Source organism: Ooceraea biroi, chromosome 2 (assembly GCF_003672135.1).
Source record: "Ooceraea biroi isolate clonal line C1 chromosome 2, Obir_v5.4, whole genome shotgun sequence".
Classification (NCBI taxonomy): Eukaryota; Metazoa; Arthropoda; class Insecta; order Hymenoptera; family Formicidae; genus Ooceraea; species Ooceraea biroi.
The window spans coordinates 1,488,287-1,504,231 of record NC_039507.1 but is presented as its reverse complement, the minus strand read 5'-3'; the positions used below and the strand labels follow the sequence as shown (position 1 = coordinate 1,504,231).

The 15,945-nt window shown below is 41.9% G+C and overlaps 1 protein-coding gene across 2 annotated transcripts in view; it reads left to right on the top strand.

Annotated features, from left to right (window-relative positions):
• LOC105287957 (epidermal growth factor receptor) overlaps positions 1-15,945 on the top strand; it is a 141,492-nt gene that overhangs the window by 75,462 nt on the left and 50,085 nt on the right. Inside the window, exon 1 of one of the 2 annotated variants that reach the window (XM_011353856.3) lies at positions 5,671-6,660. The exons of the other annotated variant lie outside the window; for it this stretch is intronic. The gene's annotated coding sequence lies outside the window, so the exon portion shown is untranslated. Of the gene's footprint in view, positions 1-5,670; positions 6,661-15,945 lie in introns of those variants that run through there. 2 annotated transcript variants of the gene reach the window in all.

Genomic DNA, 15,945 nt, shown 5'->3' with positions numbered 1-15,945 from the left:
CCGTTCGAAGTGGTCATTTCGCAAAAATGATAAAAAATTCTCACCTCAATAGATACAAGGTATAATCGGAAATTGTGTGTGTAGGAAAATTAAATCATAATATCGTACAAACTACATGTTATTAAAATTTCTGTTTATAATAATTATTTGGGAAATGAGTGGTAATATCGCGCTTTATAATTCTGAGAGACTTTTAAATCTGAAAGTTCATGCGGGAATTAGTTAGAGATCGCTCAGCGACATGTCGGGCACTTCGATCGATGGAAAGGGTTTTCGTTCTGTAAAATGGGAATCCTTCGGAATAATGCCGCATCTCGTCGACCACGAATTCAGGATTCCTCCTCCTCGCAATTTTCCGCGCGGTGAACAATGTCCGCTACCGGCTTTGCGAAAGTAAGGTACAACAGACAAAGGACGTTCGTAGTTCACGAAGGCAGAACAAGATCAACGGTGGCGGAAAGGAGCACAGGCGAAAAAGGAGCTTCTTGGGCCCCCAAGAGAGACGCGAAGGGAGGACGTTATCCATGCGGTGCATCTTTTGCACGAGCCTGTATGGCCGAGTCAACGTATTCGGTCGGAGGCCTGTAACTCACGGATGTATATGAGGGATTCATTACCTTAGAAGAGCCTCACGCAGAGGTTCTCCTACCCCCCGTCTCCCAACCAGGCCTTGACGTGCGAATGGACTAAATAAATAATTTCACCCAGGATTATTATTAACGAGCTCTCGGAGGCGAGTTCACCAAGGAATTTCGCCCCAATGCACATCCGACGAGTTCTCAGCGTTCACCGCACTTTTGGCTTGTGCTCTAATCATCTTGCTACTTCACGGTGTAACATTACAATTTGAAAGGTATTCGATATGTAATATTATACGCGATATACATGAATATTTTTTTGTAAAACCTTACAATATGCAAGAAAACTCTGATTTGAATCAATGAAAGATAGATTTGGATCAATTAATGTTAAAACGAACGATGGTGAATATCGAAACTGTGACATATTTTATAAATAAAACGTGATGTTCTAATTTCATCGAGCACGTGTAGTCTCGTATCGCAGTGAAATTAGAGAACAGCATTCCGTGCTCGTGTAGCAACTGCACTGCCGTTCGTTATCGCCCGAGTGCTTGAACCCTAATGCAATAAGACGAGTTGCTCCATAAATTCCTTTCTTTTTGCTTGGTCTAAAAGCGATACGGTACGAGTCCAGGTTCTGGATTAAACTCGGCGGTGCAAGAAGTTTTTTTGAGCGCGTGCCCTCAGGTAGCGGCGCCACTGCTCTCTGAACCGGTATTCTCTTCTGGGCAGTATTTTAGTCGCTCTATGCCCATGGTGTACCCAGTGCCTAAGTCCCATGGGGGGAGTTACCTGCATCAACGGCGAGAGAGAGCCGCGGTGCGAGATGCCTCGAGGGCACTTTTGCCACTCTTCGTGTTCTCGTGCCACGCTCTCGTGGCTCAACAATGGATCAGCATGAGAGATACCGCAGGCCGGATCCATAAGGACGCGGATATAAGCTCTATCTGCCGTTCTCGAAACAAAGCGGCCAATCAATGGGCTTCTCGATCCGTCTTCCCTGTCTCTCATCATGTTTAAAGTTGCGAGATCTAGCAAGATCTATTTGCTAGTACTACACAGAATAAAAGAGTATGCAAATTTTCGCATTATACAAATTTTTTATGAGTATATATTTTTATATTAAAAAAAAACGTGAATTTAGTTTGAAACTTCTTCCTAAAAATTTTGAATAGTTCGATGCTTCCTAAAAAGTTCTGGTCTTCGTAAATTTACATCACAGATCTAAACAATCTGGCGATTTCATTCGGTCGGCCATCATCCTTCAAAGTCTTAGGAGAAAAGTAATCGCGCCGCTTTTATCTGATTCGCGTACGACGACGCGAAATTCCTCGTGGTTGTAATAGGAATGCGAATGCCCGGCGTTCCTCCGCTGATGGTGAGCCTCTCAGAACGGAACAAGCCGCGAATAAGGCCGCTCGTAAATCGCACGTCGAAGCGCGAGATACGAGCTCGGTCCTACTTTACGCGACGTCTAGCTGATCGCTATAAAAATATCCTTTTCTCTAGCAGCAAACACCACTACATCAAGGCTTTTCCTATTCCAGTGGTATTTCATCAATATTTCGTCTCAGCAGGGTGTGCCCAAACCCCTAATGCTATTTTACCTTTTTATATTTCTAAAGAAAAGGATCGATTTCTGCGATACCACTTGAGCTGTCGTTTTTGTGCTGTTACACTTATTTGAAGAAGAGATTAATAGTCGGGGATCAGTTTTTGCTGAGGTATAGTTGGCTGACTCTGAACAATATCGCAAGGATAGCGAAATCTGAGGAGAACAATGGCGATCTTCCGTCGGTATAAAACTGAGGCTATCTTCATTTCTTGAAAATTAGTGTTAGCAAATTTTAACGATAAGGGTAATGTCTCTTGAAATTTTTATCTCCTGATTAAGTGATTAATATTATATATTAATATTATAATAGATAAATTAATATTATAATAGATTAAATGTTACAACGATCTAATAAAATCATTATAACGGCGATTTGTAAGTATTTTCGTAATGTTCTTAATGCTCACAAATCGTAATTTATATACATCATATATCTTATGCTACATTTTAACTAATAAAAGATCAACGATATTTAAGTCCTCTTGACATCGCTCGTTCCACATTACATCATATGCGATCTTCGCGACGCGACAGACGCTACAGAGAAGTACAGGTATGGCTGGCATGTTTAATCAGCCAGGTAAAACTTCAACAGAAATCCCGCGACGTCGTTAAACAGCGAGCAAAGTAATTCCTCGAAAGGGTTCCGCCGTGACGAAAGCACACGTGGAAGCGAGAAACCGTCAAGTATAAATGGAAGGATGCATGATCACGCAGAAAGGTGGGGAGCTGGACAAAATGGGTGATGGTGAAGCTGGATGAAGGAGGAAAGCAAGTGGCTAAATTTAGGTCTACGCGTGCACGTAACCACCTGTTGATTCTTCGTGAATACGTATGTGATAGTCCCCCCAAGTCCCATCTTCCTAAAACATTTTATAGTAAACCTTTTTGCGCAGTCTACGTCAAGCAACAAGCAGAGCATCAAATCTGAACAAATTGTTTAGATATCACATGCAAATAATTTTAAGATAAACATAATAAGAAATAAAATTCTCGAAAAAATAAAAAGTAGGAATTATGTAATACTTATGCGATTTTTATTTATGTCATCACGTTTTACGAGTAGCTTTGAATTGTGTACTAAAAAGATTAAGAAATATCATTTACTATATTTATATCGTTTTGTTTGTAATCGAAATACCTGCAACACCACACCAGGAGTGACTACAAAAGAGGGATGCGGTCCTTTACAACAGCACCACCTACGGAGATTGGAAATAGATCCCACTAGAATCTCATCGATCTTCACAGTAGGGAGTGTCTATGATCTTAACGATGCTTTAACTTTCGGTGCATTCCTAAAGGAAAAATTCTTCTTCTCAGGTCACAATTTTCAGTTATTGTTCCTGCGTTGTTACGCGTATTATCATAGACGAGACCGTGCGTCCACGACAATAGTTTTTGCAGAAGTGGTCGGTCGGCGCTAAACAATGTCGCGGGGATAGTCAAGCCACTTGAGTGGAACAATGGTGACGACCCGTCGGCGCCGAGGGTGAATCGAGATGGCTGCGCCCGGATCGCCATGCGTTACAATGCCTATCATAAGAGCCTTGTTCGGCACCTGCTAAAAACCACTATCCTTTACTTCGAACTGAAATCTCAAGAGTTGACATATCTCTGTCGTAATCGTACTGAGTTACATATTACAGATCGCGAATTCGTTCGCCTTAAATTAGGCAACTGTGAAATGACGCGCGACATTTATAATTTATAATTTATAAAATTTATACTCTCCTGTTAATTGATGTTGCATGTATTTTTGTAACAATACGCGATAATAAAATATAGATGCTTCTCTATTCACTAATGCGTTAATAAAACATCTAAGATAGCTTTAAAAGTCTATTAAATGCGTGATTTGGTGAACGCAATTGTCGACATTCCATCAGCTATTATAATTTACAAAGCGGCAACTTTGAAAGGAATCGACAAATGCATTACGTGATTGCTCTTTCGCGGAATATCTCCCGGCAAGAACATATTTACGATAAAACAAGCGTGCACCATCGTGCAAAGGGCAAACGGTCGTCGTACTCTTGAAGCTGCTGCAATTTTTGAGATGAGGCAACGAGAGTTCCTTCCTCGAAGCAAGTCCGCGGGAATGGATTCTTCTTGGAAACCGAACACGATGTATTTTCACGCCTGTCTAACATGGCTTTTACGTAACTCGATTACAGATTCTTCCAATCCTATCTACGTATACTATTAGACACATTTTAACACTCGTATAATCGTACAATTCATTATTTTTATTCCAATTATCACTTATCGAATACTTTAATATTATACAAAAATAATATATAATAATAAATAAATAAAATAATAAAATAATAAATAAAAACTAAAAAGCGCAATAATTAATTTCATATTGTATCTATTTTGTCTATTTTGTCGATGCGTCCTTTATTCTTAACTCGTCTGAACTTCCAGGAATACAGAATAATAAAAATCAACCAAGGCAGTTGCTTATTCTCTTACTGTTTTTCGTTATGGCTATTTATGCAAAACCAATTTAAGAGTTATGTGAAGCGTAAATTTCACGTAAGACTCTTCCGCAAAAGAAAAAAATATAATATATTCACGATTAAAAATGAAGTACATATAAATGCTATTAAAAAATATATTTTGCGGGTGTAATTTTGTCACACATACACACTATACAATATGTATAATCTCACCATACAAGACTATTGACTTTAAATTGAATGTTTATATATTCTACGATATTTTCTTAAAGAACGAAGAGCAAAGATTTATTTTAATCTCGATATATGAAGCTTCCCCTATTAATTTAATATTACCGAGAACACAGTGGGAACCGCTCATCAGCAAATTAAACACTTCCTTCTCCGGTACAGCATCTGCACCCTCAGGACCTATCCATCCCCTCAGCCACTTCAATCTCGTATCTTCCTCGCGAGCAGAACACATGTTTTTTCCTTGGTCCAGATGCATCGCACGCAACCCCTCAGGTGTGTGAAGCTCCAAGGGGTCCTGTGCATCGCACGAACGCACGAATGTATCCTACACCTACTACAGCGAGTCAGGAGCCACGGTGACTGGTATGCGTGTATACGTGTGTATACCTGCGCTCATCGTACCTGAGCTAGAAGAGCAAAAGTAGGGGAACCGTGCGTTCCACGAGGTAAGAGGAAGAGGCGGCGGAGGAGGTGCGAGAAGGAGGATGGTGGGAAGCTGGAAGGTGTGCGAGGCGGGGAGGTTTAGAGCTGTCTTCTGCTTCACGGTGTGCTAGGGGGGCTACACGGCGGGGTGAGGGGTCCGAGGAAACCCGACGGCAGCGAAGGAGAAGGTGTTCTCGGCCCTGCCGAGCGCTGCGCCGATGATGATGACGGTGGTGGCCGACAGTGGTGGTGGTGGTAGTAAGAAGATGGAAAGGGAGAGAGAGAGGAGACGAGGCGCGAGAGAGGCGAAGGGAGAGTTCTGCCCAGCGTGGACCTGTGCGTTGTTGCATGGCCGACCTGGAGACTCGCTCTCCGCAAGGTGAGACGCGCGGACCGAAGAGGAGGCCTCGAAGGATCGGCAGGAATTCTCGTGAAAGCCGACTCTTCCTCTTTCGCATGCTCGCGATCGCGCGCGCCCGCGCTCTCCCTCGGTCGTTTCTGCCGTTCTTCTCTCCCGCTCTCTTTTCCTCTCTCTCTTTTTCTCTCGACTCCAGCTTCCCTCTTGGTGTACCAACGAAATCGAGCGAGTGATCGGTATTTTTAATCGCGAGTATATACTCTAACTTTTCACCAAGTGCTCTCGGTGCGGATCCGATTGGACAGCGTCCCAGATCGGTGCGGACGTTGACAGCGAGACCAGATCATCATTCGCTGCTGGAAGCGGAGTTACCTCCACAGACTGGGCGAACGCGTGCGCTTGTCATCTTCATTCATTAGAGTCACGTAGAAGCTTGAAGCTGCGGATGAGACTCGCGAGTTCGTCGCTGGACATCTTCGTGGAAGCGATGTCAGGACGTAAAGTGCGAAGTCGACGCGCTCGGCAGTGATAACGTGTGCTCACGCGTGCAGCTTCCCTTATCGGATCCGTGAAACCGATCCCGAACAATACGCAATTTCAGCGTGTATCCATAGGAAGTGTCCGCTCGTCGAGACGCCTGGTGATTACGAGCAATGCCAGTTATCTCGCGTTACGAAGTTGACCGGAATCGCTATCAGTGAAATTTGCAGACCAGTGCGTCTCGGAGTAATTTGCTAAACTCGCAGAGAAATCGCCAATCTTCGGGGCCAGTGCGTGTTTCCTCGATGTCATAGTAGATTTGGCGGTAAATTTTAGCGATTATTTGATGCGCGTGAGTGTGAATACTCCAATACGGAAGACTCGTTGCAAAAGTAAACATTGTGGAGTTTCCTGTGAAATCTCTGACAAGGCGGTAATAATTGGTGGTTCGATTCGTCTTGGATATACCTCATGGGATATACCTTGTATGAATGTCGAACTGAGGTGAGTGAAACACAATTTCACGCGAGTTTTGCGGAATCGTGTTGTCAGTATCGCCTGCCATCTTCGCGCGCCAAATCGCAGCGAGCAATGGAGGAGAGTTTACATTCATAATGTGACGGAGACAACAATACATCGATTAATATGTCTTTTTGCGTATTCGAGATGCTTTGACTGCAGGTGCTAGGCTGCCTAAGCATAGAAAACTCGTGTATCTCTGCACTACGTTTAACATTGCGATTTTCTTGTTAAACAAGTGGAACCTGGCACTTGTGACTAAGAGTTCTGTGTCTGAAATAGAAATCGGTTGCGATTTTCGTGTATCTCTTTGAAACTAATAGCGCGAAAGCGCGCCGATGAAATATCACTTTATTTATCGATCTTCTTCCAACAAAAACAGATTACGTCTGTCAGATGTTGTTTCCGAAAGTACGTAACGTCGCTCCGGTTTTTCCTGACGGACTTGCTTGTTCAGCGAAAGTTTCTGAAGCAACTTCACGCGGACAAGTTGGAGCTCTTTCTGCTCCAGCATATCGACACATCTCAATTTTTCTTGTGTACATTCTTTCTTTGTGTCATAAACAACAACATACAGATATGTTACTTTCGCATATCACGAGCGGATAATAATTATATATTATTTTTTGCGCTTAACAAAACTTATTGAGGATTCGTATAAATATACAAGCGCAGTTAACATTGATTGAAACACCCGCGCGTTTCGTATATTTATATAAATAATATGGTTTTGACTGCCTAAATATTAAACAATTATGATTGAGAAAATTCTAAGTTAGCTCTAATCAAAATTTTTAAATCAATTATTTTGATGCTTCCTTTGAATAGTTTAAAAAATTGAGTGTCTATTTTATAAAATATTTTAAAAACGCATAAAATCTCTGGGAACTGACAGAATTCCGCTTTATGTCGAAGATACAGAAATTTGAAAAATTTTCTGAGCCATCTTTCTCAGCCGAGACTGATTTTCAACAAATGTCATGACTAGATTCCTTCTCTCTGAGAGCAACTCTCTAGTACGGCTCTCAAGTATATGCGTAGTCGTTCGTAGATACGCGACTGAGATCTCTTTCTCTCTCTCTCTCTCTCTTGCCGTCACTTTTGAAAATGAAAGTTCACGCGGGGCCTGCGAGCACGAGGAGCGTACGGGTCTGGAATTTCTTCCTCGGGGCCCCTGCGGGACCTCCACGGCCTAACGTTCGCAGGATCGTTAGTATCCACCGGAGACTTGAACGCCAGGGTAAGAAGCTTGCGTTGGCGGCGACCGTCCGTTTGGAAAACATCGACTTGGCGTGAGCATGTGACATCTGCTAGCGGACCATTAGGTGTCTTTCAAGTCTCTTCGCTGGTCCGGTCGCACTCTGCGAGGTTTTTCTTTTTTCCCAAACGCGCTTTCCAGCTGATCGACATCAAAAGCCGGGTCGTCGCGCTGATTTGAGCAACGCATTTTTCACGATCACTTCAACGAATCTTCCGAGCTGTGGTTGAGATGGATACATGAGAGTGGATCGGAAGAATCGCGTAGGCGAAAAGAATTGAAAAAGTCAAAGATGAAAATATTCGAATTATGTAAGATTCATCAAATTCCATATCAATATTGTTAGGTATTATAATTTTTTTATTCAATTTATTTATTTTTATTCAATCCTTACATAATTTGGGAATAATAATTTAATTTTATCCCTGAGACGTCCATGTCAAATTTTCTATTCATTATTTATATGTAGATTAGACATTCTCATACTTATCGATTAATTATAACGACATATATGTTAAGCTACTCGCGGATGCATTTTAATTTAAACAAATAGCGCATGTTTGTGCATTTAATTGATTTCTTTATTTTGATCGACCAAAAATGCGGCGGTCGCAACCGCTGTTTATTATAACAATGACGTCTCCTAGTTCACCGCATCGTGGCGACAATGTATGCCACTTTTGGGATGTTGTCTTATGGTTATGCGTACATATGGATGCGCTGGTTCAGGCCCGTGGAACCCGCTCCGCGTTCTCGCGCGACTCGCTCGAAAAATGTATTCCGGCTCTACTAGAGACGAGTCTACTTTTAAACAAAGGGAAAGACATTAATATCGACTGTCCAATTTGGAAGTATGAAAAGGGCGCTGTGAATGCCATTGGAATATCATTAATGTCATTAAATTGAAATTGAAAACTACGCACGAGATCATTGGGACACGACTTCCTTTTCAAGCAAGCTATCGAGATTAAACGATAACTATGTCGCTACTGAAATCAATGTCGGAAATCGGATTGCATTATTAATGATGCACCAAATGCAGTTAGTTAGGTATATTTAGAAATTCAATACTTGAACTTTTATATCACTGAGGTCACATTAGCTATTCCATGTTGTGTACAAAAATGTAAAAAGTTAACCCTTTCTGCTATCCATAAAATGTATCCAATCTATCATCAGTTATAGAGGAATTAAATAATATATTGGATAAGCAAAAAGAATATTCTTGATCTTGTGATGATGACATATACCTATCTAATAATAGTATTATTCTTTTTATAACTTACCTGAGTTTGTTATATTAAATTCAAAGAAAATTGGAGTATAAGAGAAAAATAAATACTGAAAGAAAAATACATCGAGCCATGTAATTGCTACGTTCTGTTTTAAAAGAAGCAGACACAATATTATGCTCGCAATTAGACAAGACAATTACAACATTACAATCATCGCGCTGCTTGCGTCGTCAACACTGTCTTAGCTCTACAAACTCGTCGATTGGGTGGATGACGCAGGTGCATAAATAACTTATGTAAGATCTCCGTACGTTCTTCTCCGACGTTCTCCTATCGTTTCTATTTATCGTTTCGTCGCAATTGCGAGATGATGACGACGGAGAAACGGACTCTGGTTCTCTCTCTCTTGCGAACGAGAACAATGTTCGCGCCGATGATAAATAACTTGCGCAATCCGCGCGAGACTTCGGACCGATTTCTATCTATCGACCTCGTACAATTTGTTACTGCGACCAGTCTCTCGAACAAATGTCAACCATCGGCGCAAAATACTCTCATGTACGCGAAAGCCGACTAGTCCAGTTTAAATACCGCAACTTATCTTTCAATGACATGCGACATACTTTGTAATGAGAACCGAAGTGCCCCTGGGCAATATGATATAAATTTCGCGAGCGTTTTACGTGCCGATCAATTTAAAGATTGTGGAATCAATTAGGTATACGAGAAACCGCGGCTACTACTTTGATACGAAATTCTATCGAAATGCTATCGAACTGTGAAAATTTTAATGCAATGCAAATGCAATATAATATAATAATAATTGTAATGCAAATATCAGAAATATATATATAGACTTTTCTGATATGAAAAATATGCAACAAATCCTCGAAGCTTTGATTTATTCTCAGATACGCTTTACAAAGTCGAGAGCGTGGCTTTTGAAGTATCCCTGAATGGCCTTGCGTACGGTCGACCGTGAATTCTTCCTCGTGAGGAGCTCTTTAAGGGTCTGCGTAGACCTTTATAACTCATCTTAGTTAGAGGGTATTGACGCCGAACTCGTGTTTCTCTGGACTATCCCACACCTGCTCCGATGCAGCTCCAGGAAAAGAACACACAGATGCGGTCATGCGAATGCAATTTCTACATTCTCAAAGTTCGGAATTTCTTGCCATGGAAGTTTCTATCTTACTTGTTTAAGTCATTGTTCGCGACTTCGGTGACTTTTATTACCGCCTTTTCACGTGACTGTTCTATTGCTATCGTGTAAATCGCTCATGATTATAAAATATTTTCTTTACGAAAACCACAATAAATTTACGTAATATTGATAGTGATTGTTAAATAGATGATACAATCTTGCAGCTCTAAAAACACAGATTTCACAAATAACACGATATTTTTCATACTTGTATTGTGGAATAATATAGAGAAAGCGTAGTGGTATATGTACAAAAATCAGTACATAATATCACAGATAATTTTTGTTTTAGTAATCAAACTTCTCTGGCTTGAATTAACGCGATTTCATAGATAGATAAGATATTCAATGCAACGTATCGCAATAATACTCAATCTCCAGCTAAAAACGCCAATGTAATTTCTTAGCCGCTTGATGAGAATCACGGATCCAGGTTCGCAGGTGTTACTAATAATGCAATTAGTCGCGCTTCTTTTTCAATATATAAATCATTTATAAATGTCACGCGCGTTACCTCGTTGGACAAAACGCTCGTTTCGCGGAAGGTAGCGAAAAGCGCGCGATCGCAGTGATCGCACTATACGAAGAATGTACGTTTGTGAAAGGTAGCGTTAGCCAATATCAATAATCATCTGCCTATAATAGATGACTCGTCCTAACGTGCAACACAGAGATCGTATAAGACGTTGAACTATTCAGCCGCGCGCTATACCACAATCTCCAACAAAGAAAAGAAAAGATGAGAGAAAGAGAGAGAGAGAGAACACAAGAGCATTGTGATTCATAACTACTTCGCTTGTACGAGATAAAAGTCTCGAGATGTGGTGGCGTTTGATAGTAATTATAGTGCTGAGATGCGCCTCTAGTATGTGCTGCTGTACGGAACGATACATCGATTCTACGCGAAGGACACGAAATAGAAACGCCATTCGCGCTATTTCTAGCGGATTTCAATATAAAAAAAGAGTCAATATAAAAAATGATAGATTATGCGGTACTCGTGCCCGCACGTTCTCCGTAATGATGGTTGTAATTTGCTTCAATGACTCTCGGCTTATTCGATTACAGATAATTTCTAAAGATGAGCTAACAAGCATCGATAATTGTAGTGAAAGGTTTCACGATAATCCTGCATCTTTATCGCGTAATATTTTTGAACAGCAAGTGTGTTATTCTGTTAATTAGAAGCGCTATTTTACTTTGTAGTAGCTGATCATTTTTCATGTAATTATAATATTGCTATAATTAAAAATTAATTTCGACAAATTAAGAAAGTATACTATATTGAAATCTATTAATACTTATTATTACAGCATAACGTTACTAAACATAGTACACTTATTGCGGTATCGTGCGGTCACGTATTACATAATATAAACCGTATCGGCGCGATGAACATGTGTCCCTCTTCCTTAGAATTTGCCAAATCATTGTTTCGCGCAATGTAGCGCGCGCCTATTAACGTATGTACGTACGCTTTTCACGTTGCCGAGGATAATTATAGAAATCCCACGCAATTTGCAGTCGCGAAGTAATACTGTACATTTTGCTTATCGTTACGACAAACAACGGATGACAAGTTCCAGGTTTGCGCCTAGATGATCGTTAAGTACCATCATCGGTTACCGTGATTATCCATTATTTTCGACGAAGTCGCGGCTCGCGGTTGAGCGCGGTGTAACGATCGGCGCGCATAATCGTCTATCCGTCTATAATAGTCGATAGACGGTTGTGTGCCTGTACATCTGGGAAGATGCTGGAAGGTCCAGAGAGTCGAGGGAAAGGCGAGAACTGACGTCACCGCCAGGAATGAGGTTAAACCGATGCTAAAGTCACCGCGATGCCGCGATCACCATAGCGCGTTCAGCTCGGCGCAGGATGCGAGACGAGATCCTGGAAAGGATTCTAGACGAAGGTGCGAGAAGGCCCGCGATTTTCCGCGCACGAGCGGAGATCATAGATCCGCGATTGCGTCACGAGGATCTCGCGGTTGCTCCGCAGCCTATCGATCTTCTGCCTCTCGAGGTGTACGCTCTCGATCGCGGTTTCTCCCTTTCGCTCTATCTCAAGATCGCGAACGCGCGATTGCGAATTTTGTAAATTATTAACGCTGCTTCTCGAACGTTGCTGCTCTCTCGCGCTGGGAATATGCATTGGTTATTTGCGGTGCATAGCAATGCGTATTGATAGTGCGCCAGGGGAATGCAGGATTTTCAGTCAGGAGCGTTGATTGTTTGGTGATTGCTCGTACGTGACTGAATCGTTCCGTTATTTAAAAATTAAATAATATTGGATACTTCGGTGAGAGAGAAGGGTGAACGATCTTTGCATCGTATAAAGTATTTTATTACGATTTCTTATGCATACTCAGATTATGGTAATGCTACATAATACATAATACATGCTAACTTCAGATAAAATATTTAGACTACTTTGCACATGTAGAAAATTATTTAATTAAAATTCCAGGTAATTTAAAAGAAAATGATTATAACATATTTTATAATCAATAATTCTTTTCTGATAGAACCACATAGGTAATGTGTATTCTTGAATGCATCATATATCTAAATCGTTTCACATTTCTCAAATCATATTTCTATCTTCACGTATGTTAGTAGCCACTTCTGCTGAGGCATGTTTAACTGAGAGATAATTAGAAGTGAGTTTATTACTGTATGTTTATACATGATAAAGCCAAGTACTATCGTTGGGTAGCATCTATTATCCGTTATCACTTAAGTTACTCGCAAAATTCATGTGGTTTAGATGTATTTGATTACTCGTTGCGTATACGTGAGGTAATCACGAAGTTTTACACGAGCGAAGGTCTAGTAGCTATAAATTATTTGCAGTAGATTATTCCAAGCTAGAGAGAGATGGTGGAACTGTCGCTCATAGCAGAGTTCTTTATCATTTGTATCTTACGTGCCTCAAGTGAGCATCCTTTCAGCTTATGAGCCTCGGGATACACGTGTCATGATTGACGGGGTTGTAAGGAATTCATAACGAGCACAATGAACCTCTCTGAACGTAAATGTAAGTGGATAGATCTTATCTCTCTATCTTAAATCGAGAATATGCTATTTTTAAGAAAAATATTTATTCGCTACTAAAATTTGATGACTATATGCAAATATAAATTTCTTGATATCTCCAATTTATCACATAAAGATATATAGCGAGATAAAAACATGGTATACACCGTTTCTTATAATAATTATATATGCAGTTTTCTCGATATATAGCTTCTTTTCTGTTTAAACAGTTTTTTTTAAATAGTTTTATTATCATCAACTCCAGTAGTCCAGAAATTTGTTAATTTATTAGGCATTTTTACTCAGAATCCTAATCGTTCTCCAAACACCGAACACCAAACACAGATTAACAGCTACCTCGACGAACCAATCGAATAAAGCAACTTCACTCGCCTCTGAAAACTGGAGCTACTCTCTCGCGTCTCACAGCCGCCGTTGTTACCAGTGCTATCTCAGCGTGGCATCCGCAGAGCCCTTTGTCTTAGCTACGGGCACGACTTTGGCCGCATAATATGCAAGAGCCCCCCGAAGAAGACCCGGGTCGGTAGGTACCTATCTACCAATACGAGTTGGTATCATGTAGCCCGGTACGTACCGACACGAGTTTCTCAGCCGGAGTCTCGCTCTATCTGAGAGGGATCTCCGGTCGTACGGACGAGCTCGTGCTGACCTCGAGGGCTAAAGATTACGAGGGCTCGCCACGGCTAGAATTCAAGCCTCACCACCAGGACTTACACACGTACCACCGCATATTCTACCTTGAGCGGATCGTCGTATACACGGATAGCTCGGATACGTGTACTCGAGGGCAACCGGCTGCGAAGGAATCCCATGATCGCGTACTTTTCTGCGGATGCATCTTTTTCCGCGAACGGGAGAACGACGGGACAAAGAAACGCGTCATTGGCGCTTCGTTCACCGTTCACCTCCGCGACTTACTCATTTACTCATTTGATGATTGATGGGGATGATGTAGGGGGACAACTGACCTTCTCCAGCCGCGCGTACCTCAATTGATACGTGGATGTTAAGAGATATACCGCAATGCTTAACAAGCACTCGAGAAGAGAAAGGACTCACCGCCGTACGTCTATCATGGTCGTTAATGCTTCAAAAAATACCATCATCGCGATTACACGCGAATTCTTTCGTGCACTTCCGGGTATGTTTAACAGACTTTTCTCTTAGCCTCTAAATGCTCGGAAATTGTTCGCTGTTTTGCGAAATGAGGAGAAAGTGACACGACGTCCGAGTATTAATGGAGGGAACGAACCTACCGAAAATTGGACAGACACTTTTGACTTTTCTATCAAGGAAACCTGCATTCAGGATGCGAGGCGAGTTCGGCGTCCAGCAACAGCCTTGCAACTTGGTTCTTAATGCCATTGCGTCTTAAGGATACGTAAACACGCGATTTCGTGACGTTCGCCCATGGCCAATCATCTTTCCGCCGAGGAATTGATTTCTTTCTCGTGCACCTGCCGAAGCTCGGGGATCGCCGCTCTTTTTCTCTCGGCGATCGTGCGCCGCACATATCGTACGCATATTACGTGGGCCGCGCGAAATGAAAGGCGATCCCGGCACCGACGGGTAGGTAGATACCCACCTAGAATTATCCAGGCATCGATCGGGCCACAATTACGCCGATTATGCCGGATGGTTTTTACAACCGCGTCGCAGGCTTCGGGCCTACGTGCCAGATTCCGGGTAGTTCATGCGTACGAATAAGGTAAGAGTAAAGTGAAGAGAGAGGTGACTTTTTGCCGAGCGGCCCGAGAAAAACGGCGCGAAACGCGTTGTTTGACGCCCGACGTTGTGACTTCCGATGAACACGAATGAACGCGAGAGTAAACTGGTTATCGATCAATGATGTCGGGCGACGTTAATGGTGACATTCAGGCCATTCATTGCAGTCGATGGCAGGGAATACATAAGCGAGGATATTACTTAACGTTATAGTTTGCATCATCGCGCGGTTGCCTCGCGGATAATAATTATCCGGTTTTAATAACCATCACGGCGACCGCTTCGTCTCGAAGGACTGATGTCGCGAAAGTGAACGTGAAGCTAAATCTTAAAAGAAACCGCTTATCTATAGTGATAAAAGCACTAAAAGGAACGTATACTTGGCGGGAAGGGAAACATCTGGTCCCATTCTCTGATCCGTCACATTATAGCATTCCTTCAGGCTTTATTCGGGTCATTCCGTGTTACAGATTTGGCACACGGGTGCCCCATTAACGTAAATACGTTCCTGCAAAACCAGTTCGCGTCTGTGAATGCTAAAAAGTCCGACGATTGATCGGCGCAACGCCGCAAAACGGTCGCTTACATCAGCACGCGCTACCAGACCGAGAGTGAACTCCTTTAAGACATGTGCAGACTAGGCTATAGATGGCCAATCAGGGCACGCGCACGCTGTTCAGTGGCCGGCAAATATCCTTATAGTGGCACGTGGGCATTAGCACACATAATTCTGTATTCTTACGTAATAAAATAATTTTGTGCAGAGATCATAATTTCACGTAAAGCTCA